This window comes from Acipenser ruthenus, chromosome 2 (genome assembly GCF_902713425.1).
Source record: "Acipenser ruthenus chromosome 2, fAciRut3.2 maternal haplotype, whole genome shotgun sequence".
NCBI classification, from domain to species: domain Eukaryota; kingdom Metazoa; phylum Chordata; class Actinopteri; order Acipenseriformes; family Acipenseridae; genus Acipenser; species Acipenser ruthenus.
Genome location: NC_081190.1, coordinates 75,622,923 through 75,650,329, shown reverse-complemented (window position 1 = coordinate 75,650,329; position 27,407 = coordinate 75,622,923).

The following is a 27,407-nucleotide window of genomic DNA, read 5'->3' as shown; positions in this document are numbered from 1 at the left end:
TTATTTTTCTGAAATTGTTCAGTATTTTAAGTTACTTGTAATAAAAAATAAAGGTATGAATCTGATCAAAATGAGTCATATATACATGTACATGTACATATAGACCTATTGTCATTGTATCCCATTGTATTCCCTCACTATGGTTATGTGCATGACCTCACTCCGGTCCCAAGCCCATGCAATTTTTTCACATTTTTCCATACATCTGGAGAACCGCTTATTCAATTGTCACAAACTTGTTATTAACATATTTAGCAAATGTTATTGAGAATATCAGAATCTGGGCATATAGGAGGTGTCTGTTCGTACATTGGTCCATCTGTATGTCACACTTACATTTTTGCGTATATCTAGAGAATCTCTTATCCAATTCTTATAAGACCTGGTAATACCATTATTTAGCATACATTAATCAGGATTTCAGATTCTGAGGATATAGGGGGTCTTTTTATCCGTCTATCTGTCCTTCTGTATGTCACACCTACATTTTTGCATATATCTGGAAAATCACAATTGTGATTAAACATTTAATTGACAATTCCTTTTCCATACTATTCTGTACATACTATTGATGTATGTCAAGGAAATCAACTTTTTCATCATACTGATTATAGTGTAGCTGTGCTTGAGGCTTTTAGAGAAAACACAAATACTCTAAACTTATAAATGTACTTTTATACAACAATAAACAGATCCCATGGAACTGGGCCCCGCTTTCACACTTGGCGCTCTGAGTGCATTCCCTAAAACTTGGAACTGGAATGTGCTTCACTGAAGCCCCTTTCACACTAGCATGATCTACCCAGGTCAGAACCTACCTGGGCAGGACCCTGTGTCATGTGGGTACGCGATTTCACACTGCTTTGAGAAAGCACGGCTGACCTGGGTCAAACCTCACGCAACCTGGGTCAAAGTGTGTAGACCCACATCCTGAAGTGGGTTGCTGGGAACCGGTTAGGAGTGCCAGTGTGAAAGGGGTTTGAGTTTAATAAGCTGTACATAAAACATGAATGGTAGTCAACCACAACACTACACTGATAGCTCTAATCTGATGATAGCACTGATAGCAGATGTACTGGCCTACTGGTTTAATTGATGTAGTGTAACACCATTTGAAACTCCATGGCACTGAAAAACAAAACTGTGAAATGATTTCTATAGACCTATTTCACCCTCTGTTTCTTTTAACAACTTGCACTAAAAAGTTATTTTTTACTTTGAATTGTTAAGTTCAGGGTGTGGAATAGTACCATGATCTTGGCAGAAAATAAAGGCAAGCCACAGGGGAAAAAAATTTGCAAGTCAAGCACTAAAAGCCTGAATGGTTCTTAAGGGGGCTGTGCTTGTGTTTTGTCTGTAGCAGAGCCAATAACAACACACAGTGAGTAAAATATCCAAGTGGTACAGCTGCTTCCCAAAGACACTTGCTGATCCCTGTCTTTGTGAATCCAGCCATTTATCTCATTTGTTTTTTAGTACCTGGCTGGTTGCTTATTTTTCCTCCTTGCAAACTTTTACAAGTTTGGATGTCAGCCTTAAATAATAGAACTCAAAGAGACAGTGTGTTTATGTGGTTATGGCTGAAAATATGACACAACTAGATCCCCTTTCACACTGGCATGCACTACCTGTGTCGTAACCTACCCTGGTCAGGACCCGGTGTCATGCAGGTCAGCTATGCAATTTCACACTGCTTTTAATAAAGCAGGGTTGACCTGGGTGACAGACGCAAGCTTCTCTGGATTCAACTGTCGGTCTAAATATTTTCTTCATCCCTGCTGTGGTCTGGCTCATGGTGTGTCTCAAGCAACAAAAATATGGCTAAACAGAATAAACAAAAACGTTCCTTGCGGAAGTGAAACCTTCACACAGACTAGTCTCGTAAATGGACAGGCATCTTTTACTTTATACTGAGCAGACCTCACTGGGTCACTGGGACCTGGGTTAACCTGTGTACAACCCAGGTATGTGGTTTCACACTACACAGGATTGTGTGAAAGGGGTTTAGGAAAGCTTTGCAGTGTCCTCTCATTATACCATAATCCGTCAGCTGGCACATTTAAAAAATGGCATGATTCACTGCCAAAATAAATTTAATTGCTCTCGCTCTTTACTGAGAACAAAATGCCTTGCTTTAGTGGAAAGCCAATTTGAAAGATGTGGTCTTGCTGACCTAGATATCTTAAAAAGTTTGGTCCCTTTGCTTCTCTAGATACCTTTCATTTTATATATTTATTTTAATAAATGCAGATGATTTACAATATTATTGGATCTTAACCAATTTATTCTAACAGTCCCACATTAATATTACATGGTAGTAATTAGGCCTTTTGTTAGGGATATTTTGTGTTTAAATTAACTCTAGCCCTCAAGTTTCTTTGGAGTATATTTGTCTTCAAAACTGTAGCAAACTGCTTTACTTTTGCCAGTATTACAGCACCTGTGGCCTTTGATTGGGACTGGGATTATTCTCGTTTCTGGTGTTCTAATTCTGTTTATTTACACTAATTTATGTTTATATTAAGTATTCAGTACGTAAGTCCCCTACCAAGTAGTTTTGGAATGGGATAGCAGGGCCAGTGTTTTGTTTATCTTTTTAGGACATCTTTGTCAAGTTTTTTTGTTTTTTTTTTTTTTTTTTACGATAATTAGGATTACTTCATGGACCAATGACTACATAGATAAGTGCTTTTTAATATATATATATATATATATATATATATATATAAAAAATAAAACAAATCTCCTTTGTTTGTTTGAAAACTAGACTAGAACCTCATTTATCCACACCCCATTAAATTTACCTCGGCTCCCTGATGAGTCTTATCTCTGAAATACAATCCATTATTGCCAATGTACACTTACTGCCCATGGTGCACACTGGAGAGTGACATGGGAATGTTCAGTCCTGTCAAACATGTTCCTGTCCCATCCCATCCCATGAAAGAGTCATGATTTCCAGTCCGGTCCCATCCCATCCCATGAAAGAGTCATCATTTCCAGTCCTGTGACATCCCATCCCATGAAAGAGTCATCATTTCCAGTCCTGTCCCATCCCATCCCATGAAAGAGTCATCATTTCCAGTCCTGTCCCATCCCATCCCATGAAAGAGTCATCATTTCCAGTCCTGTCCCTTCCAAATTTTTCCCGTCCCGTAAAAAAAAAAATTCCTGTCCCATCCTGTATCACATTTTGATTTTGCTAGGCGTAACACTCAACGTAAACTAATTTTAAAACTTCTGTCTTTGTAATATTTTGTATTGCATACATCTCCAGTAAATGCTAATTTGGTTTACATTACTAGTTTCTGTATTTTATTCATGCATTCTAGTCACACGCAATGACACCTCATTTATCCGTGCATTTCACACATCCATGGACCTATGTACCCCTAAGCATGTGTATAAACAGAGTTCCACTGTACTGTATAAAAGTCACTACAAAACTATGCTGTGTTGGGATTTACATTATTTTTAATAGCCCAAGAACTTTCTGTAAAATAAAGTCTACTTGTGCTCACGTTATTGAAATATTTCTGTATATATACATAGATATACAAAAAATGTTAAACATGATTCCAAAAACACCAACATGTCTGGCAATTCATTCTTTATTTTCATTTTGTATAAAATGTACAGGTCTGCCGATTAGGAAAATGTCTTCTTATATTAGCTTTAAATGCATTCAAAGTTTAGTCTTTTTCATTTACAGAAATAAATGAAAAAGACCCCCCGTTAAGGGTTTCTATAGTGCTTTAAATGTTCACTTTATTGAAATATTTCCTGTCTAGACATTGAGCTTTCATAATAGGACAGCTTCAAAGGATAATGGCAGGCTCTTTATAAATGTTTAAATGAAAAAGATTTCACAAGTCCTCCCAAACTCTTTGATAGTCATAGTGAACTTTTGTCTAGACAAGAATATAATTAGATTAACATTTAAGTGAATACCAACATTTTGGTTGATAACATCTTCATTAACTTCAGTAACTTTCTACTCCTAGTGTGTACTGTGCCATTTAAAACTTAAAATACATTTCAAATTGTGCCTGTGAATTTTCTGCTTTGTCCATTTCAGTCAGTCAAGATTTTTACTTTGTACTTTATCCCATAGGTTAAAACCCTCCATGAGGAATATAACCCAGAAACAGTACAAGTAATACATGACTAATTGTGCTATTACTCATTATTCTAAGAAAAAAATATATGTGTAAAAAATGCATTGGCTCCAATATGGCAGTGATGACTGAATCTCAAGAGATAGAGAGCCAATCCAGGGGAAGAAGTAAGAGGGCCATTCTTTTGTGTTTTGTGAGTGAGGAGGTCAGACAAACTCATTTCAGAGATATATTACTTTCACTTTTAAAAAGGGATATCCTAACAACTTTCCTAAAATAATATCATTTATTAAAATATACTTTGGGTAACTTGACCTTTTTTCAAAACCAGTTGTTCAGTTTGTGTTTCAGTTTCAGTTCCTGCAAATAATTGTATTTGCTTTGTTTGTTGGAAGTGACTGCAGCTTGTTCTGCAGTGTCTTTAAATCCAGTCTTATTGTCCTTTTAGTTAATCCTAAGTAATTTATTTAACTAATAATTCTGCTTTTAATTTACTTTGCACACACAAGCTATTGTCTGTAATCGCTTATCTTTATTTTGATACCAAGAACTTCCTTGTCCGAAAACAGGAGCAATCCTTCTTCAGTGTGCACATGGTAAATTTCTGGAGTGAATTTGCACCCCTTTACGTCTTCCGATGGTTACAAAAAATATGCTTTTTTCACATACCGTAATCACAGCTCCAGCTTATTGGCAGTTGTGAGAGAGTTGAGGGAGATGTAGAAATGGTGTACCACCTCCAAAATTATTGATTTATCCAGAAATATATATTTGTTTAGCCAGTGGTTATTTTCATGAAATGGTGTGTCTGGGTGTGTATAATCTGGCTTTTGTCCGCGCCACAGGCCAGCGATCTCTTACTTAGAGTTTGCAACAATCTCTCAATCTCTTAATTCTTATGGACTGAGATTTCCTGACATTGCTAAACCCATCTGCAGTGCACAGCACTGTGGATCAACGGATTTTGGAAAGTAGTACTACCAGATCTGATTGTCTTGTGTAGTTCTATCCTGGTTTGAATCCAAACAGTCTAGTCTTAGTGTTACTATGGCTATGATGTTACTCGGGACTTCTACATATGCTGGCGCTTGGTTCAGTTATTTGCAAATTAAACATGGGGTTTCACTGATATGCAGAAGACACCCAGTGGTATCTGCCACAGTGTGATCTCGAGTTTGAATTGCCTCGCCGTTATGTCCATGTTTACAAACTGTTAATGTTGCATAACACAATTTATGCTATTTTCACACTTTATTCTAGATTAGATTCAGTACTGTTCCCTTTCACACCATAGAACAACCTGTGACTGATTTAATTACTCTTCAGGTATTTGTATGTTAAATACAGAATTAAGTCTGTAAATTGTGAAGGCATTAACTAGTATCCGGGAGGAAAAGGCATTGTATGTGAAAACAGTATATTTTGCATGTAGGAGCTTCACAAATAACTGCCTGGTTTACTTATTTAATGATTTAGAGTGAATATGACCCTGTGGCAAAGTGGGTAGCAGTGTGCAAGTGTAGAGGTGATGCAGTGCTTAATAATGATGGACACAAAGACAGTTCACAGTGAAAAACAGCTTTTTAATAGGCTGGGTTGCATGCCTGCAACATTTAAATAATAAAGAATGGGCTTTACACAACAATCTGTATCACTTCAATAGGATTTCAGTCTCGAAATAATAAAGCACGAATAAACACACACACAAAACAGCACGTTTACAAAGTCCAGAATAAGTGCTCTTGGTGCAGGTGGTGAAATACAGTGGTGTACAGTGGTGAAGTGTAGTCTGGGTTTAATACTGGCTTCTCGCTACAGCTCCTGGATAGTTTAGCCGTCTAACAATGACAAACAAAACAGTTACTAGACTTGACAAAACAAACAAACACTCACGGTTAGTACACTGGTTTTCCTTGTCGGTCAACTCGTAACCATAACACAAGGAACAGATTGCTTGGCCACGTCCCCGGATATACTTTCAGTCCCACCCTCTTTGGTAGCGAGTGCAATAACGTATCCTCCAATCAATGATTGACACACCACTTACCGCTTTAAGGCGATGACTTCTGGTATTGTGACTCAGCCCCCTTCTTGGATGGCCGGCTTCCGAATGACCCTGGAATGAACTACCAAACCATCCAGTCTGGGACACACTGTTCCTGTTACACAGCGCCCTCACAGGTCGGGAGGGAGATTGTTGACTACAATTCATTCTCTCTGTTACAGACCCTTGTTTGTTATGCAACTCAACTTTGAAGCACCCTTAATACAAAGGTTGTTCATATAACAGTCTTTACCGGCAAAACTTTCTTTTTTCATATGTAACTTCTGCGTAATATATCTGAAACAAAAACACATTGGAAATGTGAAAAAATGCCAAGTTATCAAAAGTGCACAGGCATTTAAAGTGGAGATATCAAAAACACAAGCCAAGTTTCAAGAAACCATTGGGGCAACCTTGTCCAGCACAAAGCAAATAGGCACAACTGTAAAAGCGGTGGGGGTCAAGGTTCCCACAATTGTTTCTAGTAACTTGGTTTGCGTTTTTAATGTGTTCAATCTGCTTTTATTTGTGCCTGTGTTTTTGATATCTCCGCTTGGTTGGGCACTTTTGATAACCTGGTGTGTTTTCACATTTCCAATGTGTTTTTGTTTCAGATATCACTTCATTTTTCACTTATAACACACACACACACATACACACACTATGGGAATAGCAAAATTGTTCAACCTATATTGAGGCAATGTATTGCTGTTTGGATAGGGTAAATGTAAATAGTAGCCTAGTCTGTTGAAAGGGTTAAGATGTGTAGCGTAGCGGTTATGTAGTTGGATCCTGCCTTTTATATATATTATGTCTGCGCAGACATAGTTAAGGTTTGAAGGAAAGTACTGTTCAAAGTTGATTTTACAACCAGCTCAAAAGGGGGCTAAAACCCCACCAGTATGCAAAATTACGTGTGGTCAGATTGGCAGGTTCAAGAAACCATGTGAACAAGGTAGCATTTGGTTGAATACTTTTTGAGATACAGAGTGGTGATTAAGACACTTTTTTATACACCTGTATCTCAAAAACTATAGCAAATTAAGGAACCACGCTCGGCATACACATAGTTCCGGGGGTGTAGATGTGCAACGGGGTATTAATATATTTTGGGGGATCCTAGTTTTACAGAAATTCAACCCCAAAGATAATGTTCTGACATCACTGTTGCCTGATGTCATTGCTAGGCAAAGTGACTTGCGACCGTTCCATTACACTGAATAGGGAAACATATATGGAATATATAGTTCAGCACACACAGGTCACATCTGTGTTTCTGTCTGAAATAAAATTGGTAATCTGTGATAATGTTTTTTGTGTTTGTGCCTTCAACATTGGAGAAGCGAATAGTTAATTTTCATTTTCCCCCTCTCAGTTTTGTTGTTATGGTACGGTCGAGAGTTCAATGATGCCGTTCCATTCCACAAACAAATCTATGTTGCTGTCGGTATTAAAACTGTTAACTTCTCTGTGCTTTTTAATAATAAAACATGAAAAATGAAAGTGACCCTGTGTATAGTGTTACTTATTATAGAATTAAGATTAAATTAAACGCAACCTCTAGCATGTAGCTAGTACAGCAGTTGCAAGCAACGACACTGTTACAGTACAGATTTCTTTCAGAGATAGGTACTAATGTCCAGTTTAGTGAAATTTAACAATAACAAAATATTGGTTGACAACAAGACATAAATGATAACATGCTCCTGTGTACAGTTTTTAAAGAATATTCTGAAATGAAAATTATTTTGTAAAGACATGAATGCATTTGATCCGTTTATTCCTACCAAAAATTACTTATTTGGAATGTCACTTGCTGTTAAAAAATAAACATACTGCTTCATAACACCAGATTTATATAGCGTCATTTTAAAATTCAAACACAGAATTAATTATCCCTGTGGCTAAGTGGTTACCAGTGTGCAGGTGCAGGTGTGCAGCGGTGATCAATAAACAGACAGACAACGATAATCCAGGTGTAATGGTGTTTTATTTTAAATCCAAGTGTCTGATGACACAAAACACACAGTAAATAATAACAATGATAAGCAGTACAGTGGTGTGCATTGCTTTACTGTAATCCGCGGGTTGGTCCCGAAATAATAATAGTCCTGATCTTTTACACCCACATGTAACACAAACACAAGTCCACAGTGTGTGCTCTAGTGCTCGTAGTGGTCTGGCCATCAAGTCCAGAACACTCTGTTCCCTTTACACAGTGCCCTCACAGGTTGGGACGGAGATGTCTCACCAGGAATCATTTTGGCCCTGTCAAAATCCCCCATATTGTTTATTAGTTTATTAAAATGATATGATACTGCAATTAATACAGCACTTGCCAATTTCAAGCATGACAGAGTTGCAATTGATAGGAAAACATTTTAAACTCCACAAAGGGAAAACCATCAGCCATGGTCACTGTGTTGCCTGGGTGCATAGTGATAATGATACGCAATGCACACAACGCATCAGACTGTCTAAAAACCTGCAGGATTCTTACATGATTTTTCTAGAGAGAGTGGACAGAGCTATACAACATGAAGAACAACTGCCCTCAGCACTATTGTTCAGATTTGTCTCCACCTCTCTAGCCTCAGGTACAGTCATTGCTGTCCCCTCCTCTTCAACCTTAGAGGCAGGGATTTTTCACATTTGATTTGACTTCAATAAATCTGGCTTTAAAAAAAAAAAAAAAAACTTTACATACTTGGAGTGTGTCTCTTTCTTCTGTGCTATTTAGATTCTCAAGTTGTGTTTTCATCAGTGCATTATGTGGCAGATGTGATTGTTTCATTTTCCAGGATGCCTTCTGCAAAACAATGCAAATTCAATGGCAACAACTTTGTTGAAGTAACGATATAGTTTGGTTGCAAGAGTCCAAAAGGTTAGGAAATCGCAAGTTAAGGTAGCCACGCAACATTCTCCCCGAAGACTGGCCATACGGACATAACACTGGGAAATCTTAGTCCTTGTGATTGGTAACATGTTCACTAACTGCATTAGCCGTGTTTGCTGTCAAGCTAATTATTTCACCAATGTTCTAAGTAAAACCAATAAACTCAGAATACAGTAGTGCTATAGAATTATTTAAGAACAAAAGAACGTTTGGTTGTTAGTAGCTTATTGATCCCAGAATGTCATCAAGCAGTTTCTTGAAGGATTCCAGGGTGTCAGCTTCAACAACATTACTGGGGAGTTGGTTCCAGACCCTCACAATTCTCTGTGTAAAAAAGTGCCTCCTATTTTCTGTTCTGAATGCCCCTTTATCTAATCTCCATTTGTGACCCCTGGTCCTTGTCTCTTTTTTCAGGTAAAAAAAAAAAGTCCCCTGGGTCGACATGGTCAATACCTTTTAGAATTTTGAATGCTTGAATCAGATCACCGCATAGTCTTCTTTTTTCAAGACTGAACAGATTAAATTCTTTGAGCCTGTCTGTATACGACATGCCTTTTAAACCCGGGATAATTCCAGTCGCTCTTCTTTGCACTGTTTCTAGAGTAGCAATATCCTTTTTGTAACGAGGTGACCAGAACTGAACACAATATTCTAGGTGAGGTCTTACTAATGCATTGTAAAGTTTTAACATTACTTCCCTTGATTTAAATTCAACACTTTTCACAATATATCCAAGCATCTTGTTGGCCTTTTTATAGCTTCCCCACATTGTCTAGATGAAGACATTTCTGAGTCAACATAAACTCCCAGGTCTTTGTCATAGATTCCTTCTTCAATTTCAGTATCTCCCATATGATATTTATAATGCACATTTTTATTGCCTGCGTGCAGTACCTTACACTTTTCTCTATTAAATGTAATTAGCCATGTGTCTGCCCAGTTTTGAATGCTGTCTAGATAATTTTGAATGACCTTTGCCACTCCTCCTATTTTTGTGTCATATGCAAATTTAACAAGTTTGCTTACTATACCAAAATCTAATTCATTAATGTAGGGACCTTCCATGTAATACTGGAACTAATGTTAAACAAGTTATATTTCTCCAAACGCTATCAGCAATACTCATACAAACAATATTTTCTGTATCTGGAATCTGCAACATTGGCTTTCTTGTATTAACTGCACTGTTTCACGTGGTAAAAGGAGTCGCTGCATTTTCTGCAGTGTGTGTACATTTGCACTTTGATTAACCACTCTTCATTCAAACTTTACAGTTGACTATGAATGCTTGCTAACATACTGTTATGCTGCAAGCCAATTATGGCATTACAATGTTTTGGTACAGTTGCAGTTTTCTACAGTTCACCATTGTGAAAATTAAACGGTACTCAGTGAAGTACATAAACAAGAGGTGGATTGTAATGTGTGGATGTTAGGCTTACAAGAGACATAAAACACTGCTTCATGTACCACAGCATACATGTATCAACAGTATACCATACAGTACTAACTGTAATGGAAAGTGTTAACATACATGTAGGGTTTGACATATTGCATGTCCCATTCGTTTTTAGGTACGCCTTTCTAAAAATCTAATACTCATCACTCAACAAGGACTATGATTTCCCAGTGTATGTCCGTATGGCCAGTCTTCAGCGAGAATTTGTCATGTGCTTAGTGATGTCATTGATATATATAGTAGCATACACAGGGGAAGGCAGCAGCAGGGCTGGTAGGTGACATAATCACACATGAAGACATAAGCCCAATATTCGCTCCTTGCAAAGGAGCCGGCTCTTTTGTACAGTGGTATCGGCGCTATGCTTTAGTGCGAGAGGTCCCGGGATTGCACCCGCCCTCCGTCTGTGTGTGGATTGCCTCGCCCTGTGTGATGTGCCTGCCTGTGTTAACCAAGATATATACATATATATATATATATATATATATATATATATATATATATATATATATAAGTTTGAGAAAAAGGAAAACTGCTGTGTACCAAAATGATCAATAAGAAAAAAGAAAAAAAGGAAAGGATATTTCAGGTACTTAAAAAGGTAGAATAACTGGTTACAAATCAATTATCAGGATGTTTCGGACTACAAGTCCTTCATCGGCTGAATACAAAAAAACAGTGCTTTAAAAAGCTGATAAAAAACAAACAAGTATTCTTTTAAACAAAATTCCAAAATGTTGAGGATGATGAGGATGATGACCTCAGAATAGAATGTTCATTCCAAATGGCTCCAAAGTGCCTAGTATAATTTACTATAATTAATTTGTTATTAATTCGTAAACTACACCTCTACCTTTCCTGTCGCCAGACATTTTAACAGAAATGACCACACTATAGAAGACATCACAATTCGTGGGATGGTTCAATGCTATGGAACTAATGCTGTCAGGAAACAAAAGGAATGTGAACTTATTTTCAAACTAGGCACTTTGGAGCCATTTGGAATGAACATTCTATTATGAGGTCATCATCATCACGATCATCATCATCATTCTGGAATTTTGTTAAAAAGACTTTTTTTTTTTTTCTTAAAGCACTGTTTTTTTGTATTCAGCCGACGAAGGACTGATAAACGTGAATTGAATGCTAGATTACTATTTTGCTGATAACTTGGCATGAGGAACTACCGTTCCTCTCAATAAACCTGTTTTGTTTCGGTACCTGCTACCGTAAGGAGCTGTGAACACTAAATCAACAATACTGAGGCTCATTATTCAGCAACTTGCCATGTTAACATTGAGAGGAATGGTAGTCAGAAAAACATCTCAATCTCTAGTGTTCATGATGTCAACACCTTTCTAAAAACTGAAGGAAACGAATACTTGCGAAATATGCTACCTGAGTACTTCATATTTTTAAGAATACTGACTGTGCCCGTTTCATCATGCATTGCAGAATGCTTATTCTCCAGTCTCAGGAAACTTAAGAACTATCTATGCTTATCAATGGGACAAATGAGGCTAAAACGTATTGCCGTCCTTAATGTTCATCAAGAACTTAGAGATCTGGACGTAAATACAATTGCTGACAACTTCATCCAAAGGGCTACAGTTAGGCATAATGTATTTAAAATGGGACATTAATGAAGACCATGTATTGGTGAATATATTTCACAAAGCACCCACTGGCAAAAATAAAAGTTGGTGCCTGTGGATGCATGTATTAAAATCACTAATCAAAAGATGTGACTGCCCGAGTATAAAAACAGCAACGTGACTGACTGGCAGTTGAAGGGTTCCGTAGTGAACACTCTCCTTCTCGATGTAAACAAAGCAAGCTTTCGCCCAGCACCTGCCTGTGTAGCTATGGCCGTGCAGTAGCCTCAAACTGGCGCTGCTGCTTTCTTAAACAGGTGTAGGCCCACCAGCCAATCAGGACCTCCTGATCAGCTCAGCTCCAGGCAAGACTTCCTGTTTACCACAGCAGCAGCACAGCTGAACCATCAATAGGGTCCTCCCTGTAACAAAGCGTCATTAGCTTCCTGAGGAATTTGAAGGTACGCTTTTACAATTTCTGCATTTCATTATTAGGCTCAGTTCTTGTTTTTTTTTTTTTTTAATTTAGTCGTTGCCAATTAGTTGTTTTTTTTATTATTTTCTCCCCAATTTGAAATGCCCAATTATTTTTAGGCTCAGCTCACCACTACCACCCCTGCGCTGACTCGGGAGGGGCGAAGATGAACACGCGCTGTCCTCCGAAGCGTGTGCCGTCTTAGGTGAAATGTAGAAAACAAAGTCAATACCTGCCATACAGTAAGAGATAAGAGAAATAAGTCGCCAAAGTAAGGTAAAAATGTCCTCCTCCTTTTTCTCCCAACGTATTTTTTTGCAGACCCCAGGCACATATATCCACGCATATGTATATTACAGGACATCCGAGTTTAATGACAATTAACTTGTTTTGTCAACATGGAAATATACTAGGGAACACACTTATTGTGACGTCTATATCATTTATATTAAATGATTTATTTCTGTTTTAAAATTGAACATTTGTCTGCAGAAAATATATATTTTTATTTAAATATAAAAAAGGTCTGTTATGTGTGGGATTTGACACTATAACCTTCAGTTTGCAAGTGTGTTGTGTTATACTGTCAGTGCTACACGATTAGTTGAGACAAGCAGTATATATGTGTGAGTGTGTGTGTTACGGTAAATGTGCGAAGTTGGAGAATAGCAGAATAGCACATTAACCAAAAACACTGGAGAATGTGCATAAATACAGGCATTTCATACATTGCCCCGTTAATATAAATAGTCTCCAAGTGGAGAATGTGAATTTATCTGAAGCTATAATCCTTTTAAATTTTGAAACAGGATAGCCTGATAAAATACACCCATAAACAAATTAGTGAACACAGTAATAAACACAGATTTTATTCCTGAAAACATTTCTTAAAAGCTATAATCATTTCCATTTTGAAACAGTATAATATAATATTGGGGACATTATTATCATTTTAAATGCTTACACCCATAAACAAATTAGTGAACACGGTAATAAACACAGAAGCTAGTAATATATAGAAGAAACAATTGGGGCAACCTTGGCCAGCACCAAGGCACAATAAAAGCAGATCGAACTTGCATCAAAAACACAAGCCAAGTTAGCAGAAACAATTGGGGCAACCTTGACCACCTCCACTTTTACAGTAGTGCCTATTTGCTTGGTGCTGGCCAAGGTTGCCCCAATGGTTTCTTGAAACTTGGCTTGTTTTTGTTTCAGATTAAATGTAATTTGCACATGTACTTAAACACAAGAAACTGAGATAAGGATCTCAATTGTAATATCAAAGTTAATGTAAGCTAAACCTCAGTTTTTAACATATTGTACCACAAGAGGGAAACATTTCTCATTGTATGCTTTTTAAACTTGATGTGCCAAACTCTTACATTGTTTATAGTTTCCCATCAAGTGACCTAAACTTGGGCTCCCAGCTCAAGATCCTGATAGAAAGATGGCTTCTGTTCTTTTGGGTATACAAACCTGGAATTATACACAGGCTGTGCTTTTTATGCAGCTAGCAGTGCTCAAACAAGATTAGAACTAGGCAGGCAGGAATTGTACGAAGTTTGAAATTGTTCCTGCTGGCAATTATAATAAAGAGGTGTCTGTAGGTGTATGCTACATTTAAGCATATGGTGTTTGAAAAAGTATCAATTAACATTTACTGTAAAAGTTACATCCTATACATGAAACTTGTTTTACATCCCAAAAGGTATTCACGTGTTAGATGGTAGTGAAACAATTGAAACCATTCTATTGTAAAACCAAAATAATGAACTAGCTTCAAATGACATTATACAGTTTTTATACCTTACATTTCCATGATGCCTGCCTTCATTCTGTGTGGTTCTTACTTCAGTTATTGAGTTGTTTTACCTAAGTGTGTTAAGATGTTTTTACCTGAGTATAAGAGATGTTCTTCAGTTCTAGTAAAGGCTAGATCTGCTATGTAAGTAATCTAGCATTATCTTATGATCAACTACTTTGGATTATCTTTTATGTTTTAATATACATAGCACTATATGGTGCTGGAGTTTATTAATAACTCTCGTTACATTTATCAATAGCAGACAACTAAAACTAAAGATCAGCTCCTGAAATCGGGTACAAGCTTGTAATGATTGCAAACATTATAAAGACACAGTAAAAACAAATATAAAACAACCCTATATAAAAGTACTGTGAAGCACTCTAAACCTTGCCAATACATCATGAAGTCAACTAAGGATGAAGACCCTGTCAGACTTTGCAAGTGGTCCAGTCCAAGTCCATGGAGAAACAGTACAGGTCATGTTGACTTGATAAAGTAGTACTGATAGTGGACCAGTTGTGCAACCAGTCCATCTTTATAATATGGATCTGTGGAGGGAACTTGGATAAAAAAATGGTTTATTAAAAAGGGAGGTTAAAAAAATGGTGAACCTTCTTCATTTTATCAATCACTATCATTCTGGCTCAATCTGTTCTGTATATGGTCTACCTTGTGCAATATAACTTTGTTTATATAAACCTTGGGGGAGAAATGTGCTGACTGTTTTAGTGAAGTAGATAATAGTGAACGTGCTGCAAACAATTTCTTTATGTACTAGTGTGGTGGGGAGCCCTGAATTGAATAAATGATTAAAGGATTAATTAAGGCTCCAGCCACAGTTGTATAAATAGAGTAATCACTGGTGACACAGGGTTGTGGACAGAGGTGAATTTTGTAAATAGGCATTGAGATAGTTAATTCATGATTGGGAGAATTATTGTAATTTTTTTTCAGATGGGTCAAAAAGTACAGATAATGGCAGGGTTGCAGCAGCTTGTTATATCCCGGAATTTGAGGCGGGAAAGCATTTACGTATTACAGATGATGTGTCAGTTATGACAGCAGAATTGATAGGGATTATATTGACATTGCAATGGATTGTAGATGTCAAGGTGAATAGAGTAGTAATCTTTTCAGATTCCTTATCAGGTTTACATGCAATTAAAAATGGAGGGGAGGGTGATAGAAGAGATTTAGTGCAGGAAATAATGTATTTGTTTTCGGAATGCTAAATTTTAGTATGGTTTCCGGCTCATAGGAATAGATGGGAATGAGAGGGTGGATAAGTTAGCTAAAATAGCAGTGAAGAAAGAGAAAGTGGATATGGATGTGCAGTATGGTTTAAATGAATAATATAAAACAATTGAGAAACAGATTATTAATGAATTGCAGTATATATGGGATAAAGAAAAAAAAGGGTAGGAAGTTTTATAATGCCCAAAGTTAAAATTAGGGAAGGGTGGTCTGGGTGGACTAGAAAGGAGGAGGTAGCATTAATAAGGCTTCTTAGGGCATTCAACACTTAAAGAACACTTATATAGGATTGGAGCGAATGACAATGGGTTATGTATGGAATGTAGTGTAAAGGAAACAGTGGAGCATATGATGGTTGAATGTGTTAGATATAGGGAGGTGAGAGAAGATATGTGGAAAGAATTTAGGGCCTTCAATATTTGCAATAATTTAAATAAAAATATATATATATAACATAGAGATTTTAAAATAAGTACAGCGCTTTTAATTGACTAACCGGAACAGTAGGTGGCGACAATAAGTTTCGACAGAAACTTGGTGGCCATAAACCAAATAGAAGAAGACGATGACACAGGGTTGTTGTGTTCGGAGGAGGAACGAGGGTTGGGAGGTAAAGCAAAATAAAGCTTAAAGATATAAACAATTGCTACGCGTGCTGGTGATACACCTGCACGATACGTGTTTGTTTGTTCTGTGTCCGTTTTGTTTGTCTGTTTGGCCAACATGACGTTTTGTTTTTGTATCAGTGTTTTGGGTTTTTTTGTTTGTTTAAACGCGCAATCAGCACATTCACATTTCACGCACAGTGCTGTGTGTGTGTTTCTTCCGGGTCTGACGTCACCGCTCAGGCCAGCTTTCCACAACTAGCTAAGAAAACACTTCACAATTTGAAACCTGATGAAAGATAAATGAGCGCTAGGAACCTGACATGGAGCTGTTAAATATGTTTTGTTTTGTCAAAAGATTGCTGTCTTATATTATTTAACATTTTACTTTAAGCAAGATACAGTACACTGCAGAAATTGCTTTTTGTTTTTTACAAGAGCAATAATACGATGATGTATGAGGCACTGTATTTTTTGATGTGTTATTTTAATATATAATGTGTTATACTTGGCATAAGCAGAATCATACAGGACACATGTTTCCTTACAAGATTACCTTATCAGGTTCTGGTCTTTTTCTTTGCTGCCTCCAGGTCTGAGCAATCAAGGGTTTCTACATTATGGACTCCATTAGGCTGATGAACCACATGCTCCAGACTGCATATCCTCCATCACATTCGACTGCTTTAAATGATCTGTATCTTTATTGTGGTAAAGCCCCAGTAACTGCAGTTTAATACACTATTACTATTAATTTAAAGAAATTACTCAAGTAATTTGTTTTTCTTATCTTAACCTTATTGTAAATGATATATACAAATTATACAAATTAAATAGGTCACACTTGAAAAATGTTATCAATGTCTTTAATGAAGTAGTGCACAAGGTTAGACTGTTATCAAACCGATAGTTGCAGTTCCTTATATTTATTTCATACACTTAAATTCACATGGCATTAATGTGGTGCCTATACATGTTTGTACAGTCTTTTAGTTAAAGTGGTTGTTGTTTGTCTTATTCTGAAATGTGTGTGGAGACGCCAGAGTAAGTAACGCTATCTGATTTAAAGTGTTAACTGAAGTTTTTACGACCCAATGTTAAATTGAGGAAATCTTCAGACCCAGTCAGTTCTATTTGCTGACAGTTTTGTGTCCACAACTGATCCTACATCAGGGGTAGTGAACTAATTTTTGTTAAGGTCTGCATTGCTTGGTTACAGCAAGGTCAAGGTCTGGAGCAAAATTGTCACATAAAGTCCATCCCCATTGTAGTACAGTAATCCGTCGCGTATCCCACTGCGGTGGGACCAGAGTAATGGCGGATATGTAAAAAGTCAAATCAATGAAATTTACAGTTTGACACAAAGTGATAGACAACTCTCTGATTGTATCATCAGCTGGAAAAAAATCACATGCTAATCCTGTTATACAGCTAATAAAAATGTAGAATACATAAGAGCTTTTCAGAGTACTTATTTCAGTAAAGGTAAACAAATCATCCACAGCAGCTATATCCAGTTCCCTGGAAATGGACTGCCAGGTGTTCTCCCTCATTGCCGTGTCTTTATAATTTGTGTGTCCTTTATTGTACAGCTCCAGGTATTTTGATTCTGCAGGAATTATCTTTTTTTCCACCATTGTTTACTGAAGGCATGATTTATAAACAAATACAACTCTGGTGCTGTGGATCAGGGTATTTCTGTATGATTGGCCACAGCGTGTCATGTGAAAGGCTTTTTATCTGATGAATTGGTTTTAAATATGGGGGTCCCCCAGGGATTTGTCCTGTGTCCTGTCCTCTTCTCAATTTATATAAATGAGATGATGTGTAATAATAATGATTGTACTTTGATCAAATCTGAAGATGATATGGCATTAGTGGCATGTCTCAAAGATTAATCTTCACTATCTCAGTATTTTAAGTAAGCTAACACTTTGACTTCTTGGTTTGCTGAAAGCTTTCTAGAACTAAATGTTCAGAAAACAAAATAAATGTGCTTTGGAGGGAGGCACGCATTAGGCTCACCACATCCCCACTTTAAGCCACTTAGGATTAAGGGACAAGAGGTGAACAAGTTTCAAGCTTTACGTATCTTGGTACTGTGCTAGACCAAAACCTTATGTTTTCTGGAAATCTTGATTACATATATGAGAAGGCACAACAGTGACTTTTTCTTCTCAGAAAATCAAGAAGTTTTGATGTTGGCAGGGAAATTTTAGTGTTTTTTTATAGATATTTCATTGAGAGCATTCTTACTTTTAATATAGTATCATGGTATGGCAATCATACTGATATTATACCTGTAGTTTTCAGTTACACTAACTATTGTGTAAAATATTAGAATTTGAAATTATTACGTGAAATATGTACTGTATATTAAAAATAAGAAAATATGTCAACAACTTTTGAAAACAAATTGTTACAAACTATTTTCTTTCATTTTCTGTTAAATTAAAAAAAAAAGGCTGCTAAGTGGAAGGAATGAGTTTTTTTTGCGTTTTTCTTTTTTCAGATAGGACTTTTTTTCTCCATAGCTATGTATATGTCTATTGCTTCAGATTTTTTTATTATAATGTTACTAGCTGTTAGAATTAATACAACAAAAAATATTAGTTGGTACTTTGTTTTGTACTGTGCAGCTAATGCTACTGTAGCTTTCACTGGAAGACCTTACTCACTGTGACCTGCATGCTGAACTGTTTTGAGTGAGGTTGTGTCTTGGAACTAGGGAGAGAGATCGTTACCACGGGGTAGTTTGAGCAAGAGTCTTTGAGCTATGTATTTTAATGTTGTAACCAAAAGCAATAAACCTGTGCCAAGCAAATAAAGAATACTGACCAGAGAAATCTCGTTTGGACATTGTTTATACACTTCATGAACCCGGCTGGCTCCTCTGAAGAGCACACATAAACTTTACCGGCCTACACCTGTAATTTCGCCCATGCTTGAGGCAACAGCCCTTCAAACTTTTGCTGACTTCAGCAGTATCTGGTATATATATATATATATATATATATATATATATATATATATATATATTATATATATATATATATATATATATATATATATATATATGACAGTAGATGCTGCACGTTTCCCTGCAAAAAGTTGTCATTAACTGAAAGTTGCCAATAAGCGAAAAGCCCGATTTCAAGTGTATTTATATGGAACAACGACTACATAGTTGTACAAATATGGCACTGAAATACATGTGTTTTAAATGTTACAGTGTTAAAAAACTAACATGAGAAACACAAAATACCCAAACATAGACCTGTTTACTTCAGATGTGTGTAAAACAAAAAATGAGTAAAGCAAACATAAAAAATATGTGTTGTACTTCCAATCAATTCTAAAGAACACAATTTTAAAATAAGAAAGTGTCCAACATTGTCTGCTTTTAACAATGTACCACCTCCTGCTCTAAATCCATCTGAATGGATTTAGCCATGATTCTGCCTCAGTCAGACAGAAATATGCAGTTGTGAAGTCAGTGTGTTATAAAAGCTGTATGAAGTATGCGCATAAATCATGCAAGTGCGCTCTGTAGCACTGGCAGCTAGTAATAAAGTTGTCAATAACGGGCGTGCAATTGCTAATATCAGAATTCCATTAATATTAAAGTCTGTGGGACGGGATTGGTTCCTGGGAAAATGTTGTTAATAACCAAAAGTTGTCTTTGTCAGGGTTGCTAATAACCAGCATCTACTGTATGTGTATGTGTGTGTGTGTGTGTATATATATTATTATTATTATTATTTATTTCTTAGCAGACGCCCTTACCCAGGGCGACTTACAATTGCTACAAGTTATCACATTATTTTTACATACATTTTCCCATTTATACAGTTGGGTTTTTTACTAGAGCAATCTAGGTAAAGTACCTTGCTCAAGGGTACAGCAGCAGTGTCCCCACCGGGGATTGAACCCATGACCCTCCGGTCAAGAGTCCAGAGCCCTAACCACTACTCCACACTGCTGCCCCTATATATATATATATATATATATATATATATATATATATATATATATATATATATATATATATATATATATATATATATATATATATATATATATATATATATATAGCGGTAGAGCCTTCCCTGTAAATTATGTGTTGGTGGTGGTTGGCAGGGGTGGGGTTAATTCTTACCCCTGCCAAATACATATGAAAATGTGGGTTGTGTGGCTGTTGCATAGCCACAGGTTTCATTGATTGTTTTATTTATTTAATTAGCGACACCTGCCTGTAATTAGCAGGCAGGTATTTAAGCAGGTGTCACAAAGACGGCTGCAGTGGGTGACGTCAGACCAGAACCAGGAAGTAACACACAGAGACTTGGGGTTTTGGTGAAGCTTAGCGCATGATCGCGCTCAGCATTTAATAATTAACAGACAGAACAGAAAATAAAAAGGTTGTAACACAAAACAGGACACGGCACTTCACGCCAAAATAAAGAGACAAACAAAACTGACTAAACAGTAAACAGACAGACAAACGGCGAGTGAAGCAAAAACAAATGTTACGGTCGTTCTTTCTTTCTTTCTTTCTTTCTTATTCTCCTCTCTCTCTCCTGTTCTCCACTCACCGAACACACCCAAACTCGAGTGAGTGAAAACGTGCTGCTTTTATGCAGCTGTACTGAGACTCGATTGCCAATCAGTTGGAGTCTCGGTACAACTGCATGTGAATTAATATAGTGTACTCCTGTGACCACACATTACATTTTAACCAGCACGTGAAGTGATTTGTGCCATCCTTGTGCCTAAATACAAATCTACATTTTTAAATACACGTGAAACACAGACCCGTTTATATCCCGTGTACCAATGACTATACACCAACATTTACACACAACACGTAACATACAACATATAAGACACAAATGCACACAGGGGTGGGGCACATTGCCACATATATCCCCCCTTGTGCGCAGCACACATGGCCTCAACGGCCACCTCCCCCCTTAAAAACCCAGCAGTCCAGGACAAAGTCTTGGGCTGGGAAGGGAGGCTTCAGTGGGCCCATGGCTGGCAATGCTGTCAGCACCCCTGCCGGTAGTGGCACGGCTGACAGCATGCTGGTCCACTCCTGCAGCAAAATTGCTGCGGGGGATGCTGGTCTCCTGACCTCTCCCCCTTTCTTCGTAGACATTAGCTCCCTCCTGTGGGGCTCCGGCCACAAGAACTCCTGCAGCGAAACTGCTGCTGGGGAAAGTGGTCTCCTGACCTCTCCCCCTGTCTTTGTAGCCGGTAGCTCCCCTTTCTGGGGCTCCGGCCACCGTACTCCCTGTGGCAGCTCCTGCTCCTCTGCTCCTGGAAGTGGCGGAGACAGAGGCAGTTCCTGCTGCTCTGCTCCTGGAGGTGGCAGAGGCAGAGGCAGCTCCTGCTGCTCTGCTCCTGGTGGTGGTGGAGGCAGGGGCAGCTCCTGCTGCTCTGCTCCTGAAAGTGGCGGAGGCAGAGGCAGCTCCTGCTCCTCTGCTCCGGGCGGTGGTGGAGGCAGAGGCAGCTCCTGCTCCTGTGCTCCTAATGGAAGAAGCGGTGGAGGTGGTGGAGGCAGAGGCAGCTCCTGCTCCTCTGCTCCTAGTGGCGGAAGCGGTGGAGGTGGGAGCAGCGTGTAGTCTCCTGGCGATGGGGATGGGAGCAGCGTGTAGTCTCCTGGCGATGGAGGTGGGAGCAGCATGTAGTCTCCTGACGACGAAGGTGGGAGCAGCGTGTAGTCTCCTACTGTTTCAGGGGACTGGTGCGGCTCTGCATCTCTTGCAGGGGACTGGTGTGGCTCTCCCGCTCTTGCAGGGGACTGTGGTGGAGGCAGAGGCAGTTCCTGCTCCTCTCCTCTGGGTGGTGACGGTGGGGGAAGTGATACCAGCAGACGTTCACACTCTGCTGGTGGATGGGAACCCAGCAGGCATTCACCCTCTGCTGGTTGACACGGGGACAGCAGGCATTCTTCCTCTGCTGGTGGACACGGGGACAGCAGGCATTCTTCCTCCGCTGGTGGACACGGGGACAGCAGGCATTGTTCCTCTGCTGGTGGAGGTGGAACCAGCAGGCATTCTCCCTCTGCTGGCAGCTTGGGTCCTAGGGCTGTGGAAGCACCGACTTCCCCCTCTTGGGCTATGGAAGCACCGACTCCCCCCTCTTTGGGCTGTGGACGCACCGACTCCTCCCTTTTGGGCTGTGGACGCACCGACTCCTCCCTCTTGGGCTGTGGACGCACCGACTCCCCCCTCTTGGGCTTAGGACGTTCGGGCTCCCCCCACTCAGGTGTAGGACGTTCGGGCTCCTCCCACTCAGACGTAGGACGTTCGGGCTCCTCCCGCTCAGGCATAGGACGTTTGGGCTCCCCCCCCTTTGGGCGCTAGAGAGGACAACAGCCTTGCTAGTAGCGGTGCGGGGCACCTTTTTAACACCGCCTGCAACTGCTGCGCTGATGTTACTCTGGGGCCCCCTTGCTTCTCCCGATCCAGCAGCCAATCGATCACCTCCTCTGTCACTGGCCTGCAGGATGGGTGCTGCTGTTGCTTCCTCTCTAGGCTCTTTCCTCCCTCCATTTCTTCAAAAAAAAAATCAATTTTTTTTTCTTTCCAAAAAAAAACACACGGTTCTCCTGCTCTGGTCTGAGTCTAGGAGGCGCTGATAATCCCACGATGACACCACGTGTCACAAGGACGGCTGCAGTGGGTGACGTCAGACCAGAACCAGGAAGTAACACACAGAGACTTGGGGTTTTGGTGAAGCTTAGCGCGTGATCACGCTCAGCATTTAATAACAGACAGAACAGAAAATAAAAAGGTTGTAACACAAAACAGGACACGGCACTTCACGCCAAAATAAAGAGACAAACAAAACGGACTAAACAGTAAACAGACAGACAAACGGTGAGTGAAGCAAAAACAAACGTTACGTTCTTTCTTTCTTTCTTTCTTTCTTTCTTTCTTTCTTTCTTATTCTCCTCTCTCTCTCCCGTTCTCCACTCACCGAACACACCCAACCTCGAGTGAGTGAAAACGTGCTGCTTTTATGCAGCTGTACTGAGACTCGATTGCTAATCAATCAATTGGAGTCTCGGTACAACTGCACGTGAATTAATATAGTGTACTCCTGTGACCACACATTACATTTTAACCAGCATGTGAAGTGATTTGTGCCATCCTCGTGCCTAAATACAAATCTACATTTTTAAATACACGTGAAACACAGACCCGTTTATATCCCGTGTACCAATGACTATACACCAACATTTACACACAACACGTAACATACAACATATAACACACAAATGCACACAGGGGCGGGGCACATTGCCACAGCAGGTCACAGTGTTTGGTTGTGTCTGTCTTAAGGCTAAGGTCTGAGAAGAGACCCATGTGGTTCAGACCTGAAAAGGGATGTGTCTAACATGTGTAAAGTATTGGTTTGGTTACTGGTAAACGGCTTAGCCGTCCAGTTGTAGAATTTGGGGAAATGTTTAGTAAGCACTCCTTGGAGGAGTTAGGTTTTGTTTTGTTTATTTTATTTTGTGTAAATAAATATACAGGCCTGCCCTGTTAAAAACAAACCTGCCTTGAATGAGTGCTTGTGTCTAGACAATGCAATAGCTGTGTCCGGCTGAAATGTTACTCTATAAGTTCTGTTAATGTGTTTTAAAATTGTTATTTCTAGTGATTTTATTCAGTGTAAATTGACTTTTTATTGCCACACAATTGGCTTTAATTGGGGGCAGATATGAAAGATACTATATAATATTTCTCAGAGGATTATCTAAAGGTAAATAAAAACAAACAAATGTACACAGGACAAAAGTAAAACTAACTTGATTGCTCGGCAACATTCAAGGGTTGTTCACACAGTCCTAAACCTGGTACTTTTCTGTTACAGATACAGTAGGATGATGAAATTTTGGTACATTTTTTTTTTTTTTTTTTTTTACCTAGGATACCTCTTCAGTTGTAGTTGGTTGTAAATCCTTAAAATAGAACCGGGACTTACATGCACTTTTCGATATTTGCTTTTCAAAACACACACATGCAAAGGGTACTGTTTTAATTATCTTAACAGTGGTTTTATTTAAAGGTCTCTGTTTCGATGAACCCTCCTTCTGTCAAGATGTTATCCAAAAAGAGGTAGTGAGTGAAGGTTAGATTTCTTTAACAGGAATTTGAGTGTCTGACAAACCAATAGGAAATCAGGAGTTAGGTTAAAAAGTGAAAACAAATGATTTTCATCTCCTCTCCTATGCCAGGCTTTAACATTTCTTAAATGTCTTTTTAATGTTTTTATTTTAACTGAATGTCATATTGTTTTTAATTTCCTACTGTTCATTTACCTTCTGTACCTTGCATAATTACCACAGTAACCCTAGCTACTTTACTAACAAATTTAAAGGGCTGGCAACCGGTTGCTATTCTTCTAATAGATTCTGTTTGGACTTGTGTGAAAATGTTGACACATTCTGAAAATGCAGTCATGTCAGCATGATTGTATTGACAGCAGTAACATTTAACACCATTGGTTATTCATCACTTTTTACTATTTTCTTTATCTATACAATAATATTCCACATTGCCACTTTGTTGTAAAACAGAACTATTTCAGTTTACTGCAGGTGTGATCTTGGTATCAAACCAGGTCTATGTATGGCTAACAGCGTGAATTGACATATATGCTGTGTTTCCAACTGTCAACAAAAACATCACATCATAAAGTCCACATTGCCTGTATTCCATGTTCAAATTATATTTATACAGCGCATACACCTCTATCACTGTTCCATCTGTCCAACAGCTGCTGGCTGAGAAATCTTTGAATGAATACTTTTGGCCTAATGTGTGGTGGATGGTGTTGAACAGATTGTAAATATTTGTATTCCAGTGAATGACCCAGTAATTCAGCACCATCCCCACGGAGGGGGTGAAATCAATGAATGCTGTTGAAATACTACTACAGCCACAGGAGAGGTTTGCACAAAAAAAACACACTGGTTTAAAAATGTTATGAAATTGAAGTAATTGGGGAGAATGATTACATTAATTTAATAAAGGTTTCAGCATTAATCCTCAAATGTTCACCTTCAGATGCTCTTTATGTTTAGCTCAGGTGTCTTTTTAAGAAATGTTAACTCAATGTTTTCTTCTTAAGAATCTCGGAAGTTGTTATGTTAAAAATATGTGGAAATGCCTCACTTATGGTAAATGGCACATATGCACCTGGAAACATTACTAGAGACTAATGAAAATAAATAACCTTCCCAGGACTTGCATGAAATTAACAGACATTTACAGCTAATGTTTTCCTAGTTAGGGATAAGGAAAGGAAATGTTTCAGACCCAACATGGCATAATTGCATTAGGAAATCTACATAAATCACTCTAAATGCTTTCTCTTATACATAAAGAAAACAAATGCAATACAAATATGCATGTTGCTGGAACTCTAATAATGTGTGTTTGGGGAAAAATAATATTGTTTAACCCAAATCTCAAGAGGGCAGTTATGTTTAATAATGCTTGCAAGTCCTGTCTCAGAGGAAACCAAAGCAATTTGATTTAGACTTACATTTGGTGTACAGGAAATTGTTAGACCAATAAAATAAAAAGGTCAAACTAAAACAAAATCCAGTGGTCTGAGAGTCTGTAAAAAAAAAAAAAAAAATCATACTTTTCTATGATTTTATTGTTCAAATTATCAGTGTTCTATACCAGAAAATACTTACAAATTATATGTATATCAGTTAAGTACCTAGCTTGTACCAGTGAATAACCATTATTCAAACTTGCGTAGCTACTGCAGTAGCACCTAGTTTCCAGGACATACATGCTTGCCGTATGTGAAGAGACATTTTAGCTGGTAAAAAACTGAACCCTTATTGTGCATCACTTAGTGCTTTTAAAGCAGTGTTTTTTTTATACAACACATGACTATGTTTACATGGCTCAGGAGCTTCAAATGTACGTCCTACTGATGATTTTCAAGCCAGAAATTGCTTTATTGGCTTTATGGATTGAATAAAAAAAAAATATATATATATATATATTTATATATAAATCATCGCCTGTAGAAATGTATTGCCACTCATGCATGTCACATATTTATGCAATCACCAGTGGAAACCCAACATAAGTCCCAGCCCACTTCTGCTTACAGGAGCTTAGAAAGTTGTCCCTGTGTTGTCTTTTTTTTTACATATCTTATCAATTGCTTAAACATTTTCTTTCTAACTTGACTTTTTTAAAAATGTAATTAACATGTTTTATTCATATTCTAATATCAAGATGTAATTTGTTCTATTTGTGTTAGATACAGTAAAATCATAAAGAAACATGCTTTAAAATTATACAGCATCACATAGTCTTTATCTGCAATCTATAATTTAAATACCAGTTTGTATTCATTGTGAAATCAATTATTTTATTTGATTATTTTATTTTAAAATAATGAAATTACCTTTTTCTAAGGACATCATAGTCATAAGTGCAATTTAGTTATCTACTACTAAAAACTAAAAAAAATACCAGTGATAGCCACAACCCTCAGGAACTAGGATCATAATGAATATTATAAATACCATGCATGGTTTTGATATTAAACACAATTGTTTGATGGATGTGCAGGCTCAACTACTTCAGATTCTTTACAAGAATCAGTGTGAAGAAGCTTCTTCTGTCATGTCATCAACATCAACTTTCTGGTTGGTAAGCATTAGTGGTTATGTAGAGAGATTTAGTATGCTTTCTGTTAATTTGTGTGCTGTGAAACCATGGTATACAGTAATCAAAACCATAGCTATTGAAATGCTGCACTGCATTGGCTTGGGGCTTCAGAGAAATGTGGTTTGATTGGAGAGTCATCCCTAAAGTTTCTTCTATGGATATTTACAGTAAATATTTTGTAAATGTGTTTTGGGGGTTTATGAACATTTTGCCGATTTAGTATGATTTAAGCTAAGTTTTGCACTTTAAATTGCCAAATCTCCTGTCAGAAATGCTAAAAAAATTTTATGCTAAAAAATTATACACAAATATCGTACCTGGTTTATAGATCCAACGACTATGTTTTGGGTGATTGTCTGAAGTCTGATGAAGGCTCTTTTGCTAATTTGAAAAAAAATATATATATATATATATGTCACACTTGTTATCACGT